This window comes from Mastacembelus armatus, chromosome 4 (genome assembly GCF_900324485.2).
Source record: "Mastacembelus armatus chromosome 4, fMasArm1.2, whole genome shotgun sequence".
Classification (NCBI taxonomy): domain Eukaryota; kingdom Metazoa; phylum Chordata; class Actinopteri; order Synbranchiformes; family Mastacembelidae; genus Mastacembelus; species Mastacembelus armatus.
The window spans coordinates 469,371-484,797 of record NC_046636.1 but is presented as its reverse complement, the minus strand read 5'-3'; the positions used below and the strand labels follow the sequence as shown (position 1 = coordinate 484,797).

The 15,427-nt window shown below is 46.9% G+C and overlaps 1 long non-coding RNA gene across 1 annotated transcript; it reads left to right on the top strand.

Moving 5' to 3' along the window:
* The first annotated feature begins 272 nt into the window (after positions 1 to 272).
* On the top strand, positions 273 to 14,580 carry LOC113139967 (uncharacterized). Its single transcript, XR_003296606.2, has 3 exons — positions 273 to 828; positions 13,775 to 13,908; positions 14,358 to 14,580. It is a non-coding gene; the product is annotated as an uncharacterized LOC113139967 (long non-coding RNA).
* The last annotated feature ends 847 nt before the right edge of the window (positions 14,581 to 15,427 follow it).

Genomic DNA, 15,427 nt, shown 5'->3' with positions numbered 1-15,427 from the left:
TGCCATTACTGGATCACTTTTCATATTATCAGGAGGAATGAATAGATGCTGGCTGGCATCTGCACTAACACTCACATCACTGTTTCCTTCTTATTCTCTGAAACACTCGTTTATTTTACATCACTGATCTCACAGGAAAACCTGCCTTATCAGCAGAAAACATCATCTTTGTCTTCTGGTACAGGTATAAAAAATCCCCTGCAGTCAACCAGACTGTCTCTTTGCTTTTCAGTTTATAGAGACTTTGTTCTGCAGAAAGTCCAGTAGTTTAGCTGAGCTCAGGGGTCTGATTTACACTTGTACACACAAGTGATATAAATATCTAATGGTCAGGTTTCATTAAATGCCCTGGTCCTGTCCCCACGGGAGGAGCAGAGACCTTCAGTTTGAAAAGTGCATTTAATGCAGCAAGTGTGAAACTTCTCTATACCATGGATAAATTTGTATACCATGACAATATTTCCTTTGCTATTGATGAGCAAATGTTGAGCAGGCGATCGATCAGCAGGTTGCCCTCCACTTGGAGCATGACAGATAAATCTTCAGGGTGTTGTTTGTTCTGAATGGACTTTACACTGAAAAACTGTGCAGGATCCAGACCAGTTTCCTAGTTTTCAGTGCTCAGAGTTTCTTGCATATTTAAAATCCTGCACACAGACACACAAACTCTGACCATGTAGGGCTGCGCTGATTCAGGTTCCCTGTCGCTGTGAGAATCCTCCGGACAGTCTGTTCCCTCTGCAGCCTCTCAGATCTGGAGTCTTCTGGGAAATGAGGCGCTCTGGCATGTGACGGTCCTCCAGATTCTGGACCTGGATCAGAGACAGAGTGAGTTTGCTTACAGTCGACTGGGTTCAGACTGTCCCCTGTTAAAAGACACAAAGTGCTGCGGGTCACTGGAGGTCACATTGTCTCTTTTCTCTTTTGGTCTGATGCAGAAAAGTTAAACAGGCACTTGAGCAGGAAAGTTTGTTTCACACTGGAGTGAGTCTAACACCATTACCTGCTGTCACTCACTTACAGCTGACATACCTGCTGATGACATCATACCTGTGGGAGTGTTTACATGCAAACAGGTGGCAGGTGACCCCTTGACAGGCCTTTGTTGAGCTTTGGGAGCCTCTTTTATCTCGACAGCAGTGGCAGAGCAGGAGCTGATAGATGGACGTTCAGGGGGGAGGAGCATCAAAGAACAGAAAACGAGAAATGTTAACGAAACATTATAAAAACATGTTTGAAGACATGATCATTTAGCACCTGACTTAAAATCATCTAACAAGGCTCATTTGTAGAGAAGTATCAACACTTGAAAGTGTGTACCTGCATATCATGCACAGTGAGCCCATGTTCCTCAAACGTCAGGGAAGGTTCTCTAGGTTCTCTATTATTAGTTTAGGAACGGTGCATTAGCAGTCTCCCCCAGGTCTTGTTGTGTTAGTCCTGTAATTAAACGCTGCATGCTCAGAGACATCGCCGCTGTGGCTTTTTGTCCGTGGGTGGTCTGGTCTCTGCAGAAGTTCTGCACTCAGCTACTACAGGCAATGCATCCTGGGTGTTCTGTGCCCTAACAGAGAGAACTGATGGCACTACATTTGGTGACTTTGTAAAAAAGGTGGGGACGTGTTGCAGCATCAAAGCCAGAAGTGCAGAGCAACATGTGCACCACACACCAGGAAGTGTGAGTTGTTTATTGATGAAGCTCATGGTGTCTGAGTGGGTGCTGCTCCTCCAGCCCTAATTAACACGTCAAACACCCTGTTAATTAGCTGTTAATTACCCAGAGATGAAATGTGAATCTGCATTTATGTGTCATTTTATTTAAGTACAAAAACTAAAAAATCAAACAAAATAAGAGAATTTCTCAAAATGTTGAAGTCTTCCTTTAAATGTTGCTGAGTCAGCACAAGAATGAGCTCAGTATGTCACTGAACAAGACTGAAACCATGAAAGCATGTGTGCAGCTGCAGCACTGACACTGTGCATGTGCTGACGTGGAGGCAAAGTTAAAAATAGAAACAGACGTCTGTTCTGTGATCACCTGGAAATTTACGTCAGTATTTCCAATTCATCAGCTGTCAGCCTGCTGGGCTAGTGGCTAGGCTAACATGCTAATGATGGGAGTGTATTAGTAAACAGGCGTGTGTGTGTGTGTGTGTGTGTGTGTGTGTGTGTGTCTGTGTGTGTGTGTGTGTGTGTGTGGCCTGCACACTTCCTTGTGCTGTTTGCACAATAATAGCTCTTAGCTCCTCTCTGAAGCCACAGACAGCACTGACATGATTAAACAAGGTGTCGGCATGTGAAGCTCAGCGTGTTGTTTGCTCTAAACTCTGCAGCCTGCTCGCCATTACGCTGAACGCTTCTGTCACACTGACACAGAAAACGACTTCCTCTTTGGTGATCGTGACTCTGATCGTGGCAGCGGGTGGGTCTCAAACTCACAGAGCTCAGGTGTGAGAGTCTCCTCCTGACCTTTGACCTTCACACATGCTGTTCTCAGTCAGGGAGACCAGGCCTCATGCCCCTTGCCCTTATGTGTGTGCGTGTGTCTGTGTGTGTGTGTGTGTGTGTGTGTGTGTGTGTGTGTGTGTCTGTGTGTGTGGGGGCTTCGGCGGTGGGGAAGAGAACCAGCCCTCTGCACTGTCTTCCTGTTTCACTGATAGCATTTTAATCAGACTCTGTGTGTGTGTGTGTGTGTGTGTGTGTGTGTGTGTGTGTGTGTGTGTGTGTGTGTGTGTGTGTGCAGCCTGCAGATATAATTTGCTTTTACTCACTGTTTGCTCCTCTGTGTATATTTACAGTAAATGTACCCAGAACTCAGCATCCTGCATGTTCAGTGACTCACAGTGTTTCTGTCAGTAAAAACAACCAGTCATCCACTAAACTAAATCTGAATACACTAAAAACACCTGAGCAGCCCTGCAACTTTCACTGAACGCCCTTAACACAAATTACCTTATTACAAATTACCCTAAAATATTCACAACCTTCAAAACAAACAAGGTGAAACAAATAAAGAGGACCAAAACATTTTATAACTCTCTAAACCTCTAAAAATCAATGGGAATCATCCAAAAGCAGTTGACTTTTGAGGCTGTTTGTTTTGAAGGGTCAATAAACTGAGCGTGACTGAACATGGAGCCACATAAACAGAGGAGCTGTTTGCTGGATTAAACGTGTGCCTGGATGTGAACAGGGAGGGGGATCAGACACGGCACAGTGAGGCCACCAGGCCGGTAACATAGTGACGTCTGTGCCGATCGAAGAGCAGCAGTAACTTTAGCAAAGCTGTGACCGAGCTGACCGAAGCTGAAACAGCTGGCAGCAGCTGGATGTTAAACTGTCACATGGTCCACCGACCGACAGACGGCCGCAGGCAAAGGTGGCAGACTGGGAGCCTCAGCTGGAAGCTGGACAGGGTTTCATGGAAACAATCAGCAGCACTGACCCTGCCCTCAGAAGTCTGACTGAGCTTCTTCATAACTAAGCCCAGTACCTGCAGTAACTGTACCCGTGGAAAAGGCCCCCACTCTCTCCAGCACGTTTCATTTTGTCTGTGGCTGTTTGACGTCTCTTCATGGTCTTTTTGCATCTGCTAATATCAGCTACTTCCTGCCCTGGGCATCAGTCCTGTCAGTTCTCGGGTCCAAAGATGCTCTAGGGTTACATGCCCAAACAACATATTGCCCCTGACGACAGCTCTGGGTGACAGTTTAACCACAGATCAGGTAGGCCACCTGGTCCCGCCCACTTAATGACATAGCAGCAGTGTCAGCGAGTGGCAGCCAATCAGAAGAGCCGCCACTCTTTGTTCCAGGTGCAGGAACAACCAGCAGAATAATGACAGGTATGGTCCGACTGCCCGTCCTCTTCAGCTGGAACCACAGCTGCTTCTTCTTCTGTGGTGTGCAGCTTCATTCACCAGCCAGCCGGGCAGGTGAGGTCAGGTTTCAGTCCCGCCCCGCTCGGCCTCACAACAAGACGTCTGCAGAAAAACAGACTCACGGGACAGAACTGAACCGGCAGTTTGTGGACCGTGAACGTGGACACAGGGCTGATGGAAACTTAATCCACAGCTGAGTCAAGAAAACCGGGAGATTTCAACTCTGGTCTGTTTACTCCCTGACGCGCTGAACGATCCACCTGAACCCAACAGTTCAAACAGCCAAAGGCCCTGGGGAGCCTTCACAGCCCATTGTCTGCTTCATCGCTTTAAAAGCCCTGGAACTTCCAAGCCCCGCCCTCACAGGTGTTTTCACTAATCCTACCTGCTTTGTGCTGGTTTGCATTATACCTGTAATACTGAAACACTTTGTCTGCAGGTTATTTCATTCTGAACTACATGTTTGTTTTATGTGCGCAGGTCCCCAGACCCTCAGTCCGTCTGAGCCTTGTGTTCTTCTTCTGATGTCTAATCATTGTTCATTTTATGGCTCCTGGCTGACGATGGCACTCTCATAAACGCATGCACATGAACGCCCCGTGCCAGGTGGAGGTAGTTTGGCCTGTACCATATGGGGCACTGAGGGGGGGGGGGCAGTGGGTTTTCTTGTTATTTTTTGTGTTTTGTTGTGAAATCAGCTCCTGTTGGAATAAGATGCTGTGGAGTTATTGTACATGTCGAAGCCTTGATGGAGACGTTTAATGATCTTTAACTGGCTCTGATTTCTCCCTCGGGATTTACTAACTGGTTCCACCAGGCCGTATTTAAGGCTGTTGTCCGGTTCATTGGGCCTTTTGGCTGAGGGGGTGTTTCCTTTGTTTTGTGTTTATGGTGTGTGGCTTGTGTGTTGAGCTGAAACAGTAAGAAGCAGAACCACGTTCCTGGACTATGTGACTGACGCTCACATCTCTGTACGGCAGTTTACAGTTTGATGTCGTGAGTAGCTTCATGTTTTTGACAAATGTGTAATGTTTCATTTCCAGTGTGTCTTTAACACCCAGTCCTGGAAATACGCTGAAGGTCCACAGAGGGGACACACTGAAGGAAAGTAACTCCTGAACATCCCGGCATCTGCCAAACCACAATCCACCCTGCTCCTCGCCGCACAGCTCCTCCCTTCTGCTCTAAAAATAGGCTAAAGTAGACCCCCCCAAACCAGCACTAGCCCATCCAAACACACAGCAGCAGCTCCATCAGCCCCCTTCAAACCAGCACAGACCCCTCCCTGCATACCGCTCCCATATTAGAGGGAGGGGCTCCAACCACAGCACATCACAGTAGACCCCTTCCCCGAAAATACAAGCCCAGAGAGAAAACACTATTTATTGTTTTGTGGAAGAAAGAAGCAAATCCATTGATTTTATTGTACTACCTGGAATTTTTGTCCCCGGATAACAACCTCCAGGCAAATCTGACCTTGTTTTAAAAATCATGCAGTTTGAAGTTGTGAACAAAAATTATTTTACCAGTTCAAATGTGTTGCATGTGATGGCTGCACATAGATGACTGCATCATCAGCGTATATTGGACAATAACACCAGAGGACACAGAAAACCTGTAACTGTGTCTCTGAGTTAGCCTCCAACATTACAGCTAAACATTTGTTTATGCAGAGCTGCTTCTTCTTCTTCTTCTTCTGGCCAGACCTGACCTCTCTCTCACACACACACACACACACACACACACACACACACACACACTCTGCCTCAGTGTGAGTCACGCTGTTTGATCAGTCAGCACAGCGAACAAACGCTGGAGGAAAGTCAGAAAACTCCCACAGCTCACTTCAGGTTTCACCCTGCAGCCGACAGACGACACTCTGCGTCTCTGAGCCCTGAGTCAGACCTGAGCCGGCCCGCTTCAGCCCACTTTAAATAGCCTGAGTCCAAATGCCAGACCGTTCTGACGCCAGGCGCAGGGCAGAGACTCCGTCAGAGAAACCAACACAGAGCGGAGGATGTTGCGTCTCTACGCCTGCAGCCAGTCCAGCATCAGGAATCATGCAGACCAGACTTCTCCATTCTCTCTCCTTTTCACAAAAGAACCCAGTTTATTAGGTACACCTTCTTCACCCTGCTCGCAGGTTAATGGGAGACATGCAGCACAAACCACTGAGACATTAAGAAACTGTGCTGCTTTTTAAATCCACCATGAAAAATCTGGGCCTGATGACATGTTTCATTTCGCTCCAAGGATGGACTCAGCTGCTGCTGAACCAAAACCAACATGTTTCCTAACTCTAACCAAAGCCTTTAAAGGAAACAACAGGTGGGCTCAGGACGTGAACTCCTCTCTCAGCTGTCGAAGTTCAACCGTCCAGCCTGACCTCTGACCTCTGACCTACACCCTGTGTTTGCTAACAGAACGTGGAGCGTTCAGTTAACAGAAATAATGTTTCCTCTGAGAAGCTGAAGTCCTGCTGCTTTGACAGTGAACTGTACAAACTGTAATTACCTTCAAACGCCACAGTCAGATATTATGTTTATCACTTATCGTCCATCTAAGTGAACACTGGGCGACTAGAGGACACGTCATTCACAGCTTTCCTTGATATAAACAGAACCTGGTGACATTCCAGCTGTGTCAGGGTCCAGATGTGGAAGCTCAGTCCTGTGTTGTTGTCTCTCTTTGCTTTAATACACAGCAGTGAAGGCAGGTTACCTCAGTGACTTTAACCTGCTGCTGCTTAATGAAGCATCAGCCTGCAGGTGTGTGAGCTGCGTCACAGTCCTGCAGGCTGATTCCTGCTATTTAAGTTAGACCTTTGTACTGACAGTGTCTGTATGTCACAGTCACGTCAGGGAGCACAGGAGGAGCTGAGTTCACCTGAGCTGCAGGTAAAGCTGCCTCAACAAAAGTGGTAAATCCTGGCTGGAGGTTGGTGCTGAGTCAGAGGTTTGTTCCCCACACAGGCACGCCCTCCACGGCTGCCAGCAAACCCCAGCGACAGCCGACTCTGAGCTTCAGCTGCCGGTTTGACTCTCAATGTGGGCCGGAATCTTGCTCTGGACAAGGGATCAGCTCAGTCCTGGGGACCTCCGTTGTTGTTCTGGACACGTGCTGCCTGACATCCAGTTGATGTGGTTCATGATTTAACATTTCAATAAAAACACAACACAAACTTTCTTTGAGCTCGTTGTATTGAACTCTTGTACTTGTACTTAACTCGTGTACATTTTTGGTCAAAGCAGTAATAACACACTGCAGTACTGCATTAACACTTATGTTAAAGTACTGTCAACAAACTTCAGAGTTCTGAAGATTAGAAACTGGTTTATCGGTGCTCAGCACACCTGAGCCTGTGTACCTGAGGAGGTGTGAAACAGGCAGGTCAGAGGTCACGACCCCCGCAGCTCCCAGCATGCTGAGCAGACCCCGCTCACCTGTTGCTGTTTAACACACCGGCAGGGCATGCTGGGAACCAGTGTGTGTTCAGGCTGATGTCAGTCAGCAGTTTCAGGGTTGGGCCCCAGGTCAGACTGATTCTTTATTGTTTTATCTCTAACAGAAATAGACATCTGAGCTGTTTGTCATGGCTACAGCTAAAATGTTTTAAAATTAATTTCCTGTTGATCAGATAATCAATTATCATTTTCAGAAGCGGCTCAGGACAGAGACTCAGCTCACATCTTGGTTTGCGCTGAGGCCCAGAAACATTCAGGGTGAGGCTTCAGAGTCGACGCCTCTGTGTTTGGAGCTTCTCGAGCTCTGTGGAGGACTGAAGGTGTGAATTTGCCCCCAGCTCATGACCCTGCTGATGGGGTCAGAGGGGTCAACAGGTCAGCTGGAAACATTCAAAGCTCGGGACGCAGCGAACACTTCGACGTGTCAGAGCACAGCCTTCAGGACTGGACTGTCAGACAGTCTGCGTCTCGGTCAGCTGTGTGGACAGGAGAGCAAACACAATCACTGCAGCCTGTTGCACAAACAGCAACAAATATAGAAAAGCTGCTCTGGTTCCGTCAGCAAGTTCCCACCCTGCTGCTCCACCGGCCCACAGGACCACAGTCTGTCCTGTGCTGCTGTCTGGGTCTGGTCTCTCTGCTCCATCAGCATCTGCTCAGTTTTTTCTTTGCATTATCTGCACATGACACACTGATGATTTTACTGTGAACATCTGATAAACATGTTTGAATTCAACTTCAACTGTCAGGTTTTTATTTTATGTCTGATGTCATGATGTGAGTTCCTCTGCCTGGAGGCTCTTTGGATTTGAGTTTACACATTGAAAGAATGAACAGTTGAAGTGACTCATGTCATTTACAGTGTTTAAAGAAAGAAACTAGTTCCCAGCATGCATTGCTGAGTTAAAACCGCAGAGAGAGTACAGTACTTTCTCTTACCGGGGCCGTGTTAGAGCCCAGCTGTGACCTGTTCATGGCCTGATGACCCCTCAGCGGGCCCTGAGCCACAGGTTGACTCAGGCAGAGGAGTCGGAGCGTGCTGTGGGTAGGATTGTTGTGTCTGTGTGAACTCAGGCGTTCCTGAAGCTCCAGTCTGCTGCCACATGCCTGCAACATTCCTCACATTCCCGTCGTGCTGCTCAGGACGCAGGAATGCAGTGCAGCGGTAACACCCAGAAAACCAGCTGCAGCAGCAGCTCTGCAGGGCCAGCGCCAACCAGGAAAACTAAATCCATGTATGGAATGGGTCTGATGGTTAATGAAGCCTGGAGACAGCAAACTGACTCTGGGTCTGTGCAGACGGAGGGAAAACTGCAGAGGCTGAAAATGACTGTAAAAGCGAGTGATTTCTGACTGGACCCTGGTGGTGGAAACACCTCTCAGACGCCTGAATCACTGTCTGTAAATGTTGTGTAGGAGTCAGACTGTATGAATCCAGTCTGCAGACTCTGTGTGGTCCCCCTCTGGTTTCTGCAGAGACGGATTAGAGTCTGCACTTTGGGTTTACCACATGTCTGGAGCTGGAGACGGGTGGAGTCGGCGTGGAGCTGAGGTGGAACAAACAAGCACAGCTCGGCCTGATAGGTTTTAATGAAACTGTTTTCTTTTGTTCACAGGGACACTCACGGCCCTGTGGCCTGGGGGTCTCGCTCAGCGCTGCAGACTACACTGCACGTCAGGACGTTTAAGCAATAAGTAAAATCAAGTTGAAACTGTTAGCAGGAACTACTCTGCATTGACCTTTAGGAAACATAAATACGAATGAATCTTCTGACAGTGTCGGTTCTGCACAGATGGTCATTATAGTCGGTCTTTGTGTTTTTGCTGTCGCAGATTCTGAATGTTTGTGGCGTTCACTGTTCTCTGCAGCTTTAACCCTGGTGGCTGCAAAGAAAAGAGACACGCTGGTAGAGGATTAGGGAGGAAGTCCTGTTCTTAAAACGTGACTGGGCTGCACTTATGTGCTGCAGCAGATGTGTCAAGTCTGCATGAGGACAATCCTGAAGTTCAGCTCGTGTCTGCTTCTCAACAACCTTTCACCTGGATCATGTGGGTGTTGAAAATCCTGCTGCGACTCTGTCCTACCCAGCAACAGCCCATCATTGATCTGCTCATTTGCATGTTATTTGCATCTCATTTGCATGAGTCTTCTTCTCTGTGTTCAGTGTCTCCACCCTGATGAAACTGATGAAAGACTCTTAGATCTAACTGGAGAAGCCAGTGAGTCACACACACACATTCAAATCATCAGCACTAACACACTGACACATCAACGCAGCCTGTGAGGGAGGCAGAAGGTTGAGGTGGTTTATAAATTTAATCCCTTTGGTCAATACTACAATACCCATGAGCTTCTGCTGCTGTTGCTCTGTGAGCACATTTCAACTGCTGGATGTTTTTAGCGGGTTTCTGAAAAGTTTCATCTCTGTGCGGCCATGAAATGCTGCTGTTTCCTGAGAAACCGAGAGTCCCAAAACCTCTAAAAACAAGAGTCGCATTCACTTCGAGACATTTTGATGACTCAGGTTTCTGTTACGGAGATCCTGAGCTGATTTTAGGAACATTAGAGACACTGAAGGGGGACAGTGAGTCAGGGGGAAAACCCACAGACACAACAGAGACCCAGACAGGAACTTCTGGCATCTTCTGTCAGTGTCTGAACACCAGGGCAAAGACACTCCTCCGTCCAGATAGACGACGGTTTGGTAGCATCTGGACAGAGCCAGCAGACGCTGTTACGTAACAGCTCCAGCTCTGCTGCATGACTCTCAGCAGTTTTACAAATATTCTGCTCAGGTCTCCTCCCAGCTGTTGGCTCAGGGACTCGTCAGGCTGCTGTGTAGTCACCTCTGCTGCAAACACCTGGCCAGATGCAGCAGAGGTGACTACACTTCCATCAGCTGTAAAACAAGCTCTGACCAGCAGCAGCTATGAGTTTATCAGGGGAACATCTGTAGTGCTGAACCTGTTTTGCTCTGACTAACTGAGCACATGTGTCGTCTGGGTTAATAACTCCTCTCTTCCTCAGCCAAGTTCACTGACATTAGACTTTAAATAAGCTGGGGATAATAGCACAAAGCCGTTTGTGACGACTCTCGCAGCGTTTTACCACAGAAATGACTAAAATCCCACGGAGGCTTTGGATCAGAGCAGCGACAGGATGATCCCAGGACGCTGTTTCGACTGAATCGCAGGCCAAATCTCCAACTGAGTCATCGTCAGAGCGAGAAAGTGATATTAGCTGTTCACTGATGTCCCACACCTACATGAGTCACGCTGCAAACTGTGTTTCATACACATCAGAGCTGATACAAACCTTTTCATTTCCAGCAGATTGGTAAGGTCTCATTTAGACAACGAAAGTCTTCATGGTCAAGGTCAGGAATTTGTTTCACGTCTCTGCACTTTCCACATAATTTCCTAAACTGCAGCGTGCGTGAGGGCTGACCTTGGACGTGCACATAAATGAAGTGAATCCTTCAGTTTCAGGTCAGATATTTGTGTTACATTTGGCTGAACCAGGGCTCCCTGTAGAGATGGAACTGAACCACCTCAGGATGGGGCTTTGGCCTGAAATAAAAGGAGCTGTTTCACTCAGCCGTCATCTCGCAGCCTCGCTTGTTTCCAAACCACAGACTCTGATGTGAGTCCAGACAGAAAGCCAGATCACAGGAAACCGAAGCCTTTTCCTTATCAGCCTCTCGCCGCGTTAACCTCTCATTTCCTTCAAGCCCCCCCGCCCTGCAGCTGCCTGATGGGAGTCACTCACTACCCGTCTCTCAAGAGGACGGGGGAGTCGGCCGATCACAGGACGACTCAGCTGCACGAGTGAAGTGATGAAAGTCTTTTGCCGAGTTCAGGGACCGGTAGGGGCTTTTATTGTGGCGTGGTTAACCACAATAAGTGATTCCTGCCACGTGCTCCTGGGCTCCCTCTAGGTTTCAGACCCAGAGGCTGATACACTCAGAACCTCAGAGAAATGTGACCACAGAGATCCAGAAACAAGCAGCAGCAGGAGCCAACCCAACGAGATTTAGACTTTTCTGTACTTAAGTACTTTTGTATCAGCAAAAAGGCTGTGAGGAAAACGAGTGCACTGGTTTCAGGTTGGTTTTAACGGGGATGGTTTAGTGGACGAACTGGAAAACGTTGCCGGGTTTGTCTGTACCAAACTGCTGCTATAAAGACCCGGCTCCATATACACAAACCAGCAGGAGTACTCTGAAACCAGAATACTGCTAGGAACTAGGTACCAGTCAGTTCATTAGGAACCCCTGTCGGACCTGGTCGGTTTATTAGGAACCCCTGTGACGGACCCGGTCGGTTTATTAGGGACCCTGTGTCGGACTGATTAGTGAATCCACCTTCATGAAGGTGATAATGTTCAGTGACTGTTCATTCACCTGGTCCAGTTTGGAGGCTTCTGTTTGTGCTCTGTTATAAAGCTGTTTCCATTATTGTGTCCACCTCTTGTCACACACACATACGCAGACACACACACTCTTCAGGGAAAAAGGAAGCAGTGAAAACACACGTCATAATTTCTACATCTGGCTTCACTTTTCTCACAACTGACTGATTCTTCTAAACTCTCCACACCCTCCCGTGAACAAACACACATGTTGTGAAGTGTCTCGACAAATGACCTCAAAAGGCGATGAGGTGGTGATGGAGCAGGAGAAAACATCATTTTAAAGCACGTTGGACTGATGATCTGACAGCCTGTAAAATTCTTTATCAGTCACTGATGTCAACACAAGGAGTCTGCCCACAGAAAAACATAAAAGTGTGACGAAACACAAACACATAAAAGCCATAAAAAGGTGAAATAAATCAAGTCTGAAGGCAGAAACAGTGTCCAACACTTTAACAGGTAACTGACCTGCTCAGAAATTTCATGGCTTCTGGGAAAAACTAACTTCCTCCTGTGCTATACACCTTTCTCATGAACCGTGCACCAATACATGCACTTTGCTTCTGCTTGCACTCATGGGTTTGGTGCAGGTCTGCAGCGTGAATGTGAGAAAGACTGTGACAGCAGTGATCGTGTGAAGCTGTGGCTCTGCTGCAGTCGGAAAGTCAGCAGCAAACCGTGCTGGTGTTTGGATATCAGGGCGTGCGTGTCCTCTCCGTTTACCTGATGACTCAGGTGTTAGCGTGCTCGCAGCGTGTTAGCAGCCCGCTCCGGTTGTTTACCTGCAGCCTTTACCTGCCTCAGACCTGAAGACTCTTCAAAGGCGTTTCTGCATAAATGTCAAATACAGAATGTACTTCTCTCTGGTCTCAGCAACTTCTGGAGCTGGTTTTTGGAAGAAGATGGGCCTCCCATAAAATTCCCAGCAACAAAAACAAGACAAATTCTGAAGCTTGAGTTTAATAATTTTTGAACTGAGAACCTCCTGGTCAGAAATGTGGGCGTCTGCTGCGTTTCCTGGTGTGTCTCAGCTCTTTGTTTGGGTCTTTTTCTAATTCTCAGTGATTGTAGATAAATTTAGTTCATTTTCCAGTTCCTGCTTCTTCCTTCCTTTGTAAACGCTGATGTTCCTGTGTCACCATGAAAACATGATCACGTCTGTGTGATTCTGTAAACAGGCTGTGGCCTGGGGCCTGGGGGGGGATCTGTTTAGTCTCACTGCTTTAGCATTAGCATTAGCATTAGTATCACTATCACTCACCTTGTTCTCTTTGTTACTGACAAATGGCTGAAACGTTTGTGTCGTGCTGCATCAATCCAGAGTCTAGATTTAGTAATTAATCAAAACACAGACACACTTTGTTCTTCTCTGTAAGAACTAAATGAAGCGAGCACCAATCGTCAGGCAGGTACTCTGAGTCTTGAAGTCCTCAGGTGACTGCAGCTCCTCACCCAAACTCCCATGATGCACTAGGCTCCCTGTGGTTTCTCTGATAGAAAAGAACAGCGTCATTATGATCAGATGGTCACACACACACACACACACACAATCATTTGATCCAGCTTTGTTCACATGCAGACATCTCTGGTCCTGAAACTCAGAAAAGTCCTTAACACACACACTGACAGCACGTGACACACATGACAGCATGCTGTTGAGTCAGCTGATTGGCCCCATCATCATCTGTCTCCAGCACTATGACCTCTGACCTCTGACCTATGAAGATTCCTTTCAGCAGTTGCATCCACATTTTCAGTGTGAACCAGAATTTTTTTAATGATGCAAAAAAGGTTTTATTTTTAGCCAAGTTGGAAACATAACTGGTGCAGAACGAAGAAAGTGCAGTGAAAACATATTATTCATTTTAATTTAATCTTGTTTAAATAAAAACTGCTGGACTGTGACGCAGTTCTTTGCTGTGTTTACTGTTTGTGTAATCATCTAGTTGTTAAACTCAGAGTTCCTTTTTCTTTCCTTTTTCATTATGCAAATCTCACCTGCTGGGCTTTTCCTAGAATGCAGCAGGGATGGCTCCGCCCCCTCTATCTGCAAGTCCTGAAGTCAACACTGCAGCTGTTTGCTGACTGCAGATCATATGCAAATGACGGCGCCAGTGGAGAGCTGCGTTACCTGATGACTGATGATAAAGGTCTGTTTTCATGCTGTATTCGGGTCAACCATAAAGTGTGAATTCAATTCTGTGAATGTGACAAAAGCAGAGGGTTTATCTTCATAATTAACAGCAAATAGTTTATTACTGCTTTATAGATCAGTGGTAAGCCTTTAATATGGTTGTGGGAAATCCCCCTATTTAGCTCTTTAATTAATTATTCAACTAACATAAAATTCACAACTACAGACGTGCTGGATTATTAGACTCATTCAACCTCTTTAATAAACAAGGAGTACCACAGGGTTCTGTACATGGTCCTTTGTTTATTTAAAACCTAAAGAAATATAATGGATTTATTATAATAGCTGCCTGTATGCAGATCTCATATCTGTACTGACATTCTTCAGACATCTCTGCAGAACTCAGCTTGGTGCTCAAAGCTCACAACACAAAGGGCATGTAATTCTCTTGTACATTTTCTGCAGATATGTTCAACATCTACTTGGTGGCAAGGAGTCTGACTTCAGAGATTTGCGCTAAAAACTTCTTTAAGACCTGGAAACCTGCTTCTCCTCCAGATCTTTCCAGGCCTTGTTCCAGGCCCTGCAGTGCCTCAGGTGGTCAGTAGAGGCCTGGAGTCCCCAGCATGCCTCTGGTTTGTGGTCTGCAGGCTGTTCTAGCAGGAGTGAGGGCAGGAGGGGCGTTTGGTTTGAGATCAAAGTGTGGTTTGGGTGGGTGGGGTTAGCTTGGTGATGGGTGGGGGGTTTACCTCAGCACACGGCCTGTAATTGTGGGCTCGTGCATGCAGAGAAAGGAGGTTCTGTGTTGGTGTTTAGATGAAGCAGCGGATGAGAAAGAAGAGAGAAGGTTTTCATTTTAATGTCAAACCAGCTGCTTTTGTTCTTCAAACCTCAAGAACTCCTTATTGATTCATGGTGTTTGTATTCAGACCCACAGACGTGTATTTGAAATCACAGCAGACAGCAGAACGTCTGATGAAGACCAGTTGTCAGCTTTATATTTCACACTTTCTCTCAGATTCAGAGTGAATGTGTCCTATTGTCCTGTAAGAATAAAACTTTCTGAATTGAAATAAAGTAAAAATATTCGTCTTCTGAGGATTTTGGACATGTCTGATTTTTTTCCTGATGAGCACTGAAAACTGTTTATGAAACTGATCTCAAAGCCATTGAATCCAAGGGCAGCATGCTAGACTGCAAAGGAAGACTGAACTTTTATATTTCTGCTGCAGGTCGTGATGGCTCAGCTGGTTCTTAAAAAAAAGCAGCTTTTTTGCTTCGGTTTGACCCATTTCTGAGTGAAACAGTCAGTGGTCTCTCTGGTGCCGGCGCTCAGATCGGAGAGGCGGGGGTTACCCTGCGGCGGGACGGGCGGGAGGGAGACGCCCGCCTGGTGGATTTAGCCCCAGCTGGGATAAAAATAACCAGAGGAGATATTTATAGCTCAGGCAGCTTGTGCTGCAGAAGAAAAAGCTCCCTGTTCCCTGACGCTGGGTTCTCTGCCTCACTTTCCGCCTCAGGCTCTCAGACTGGGA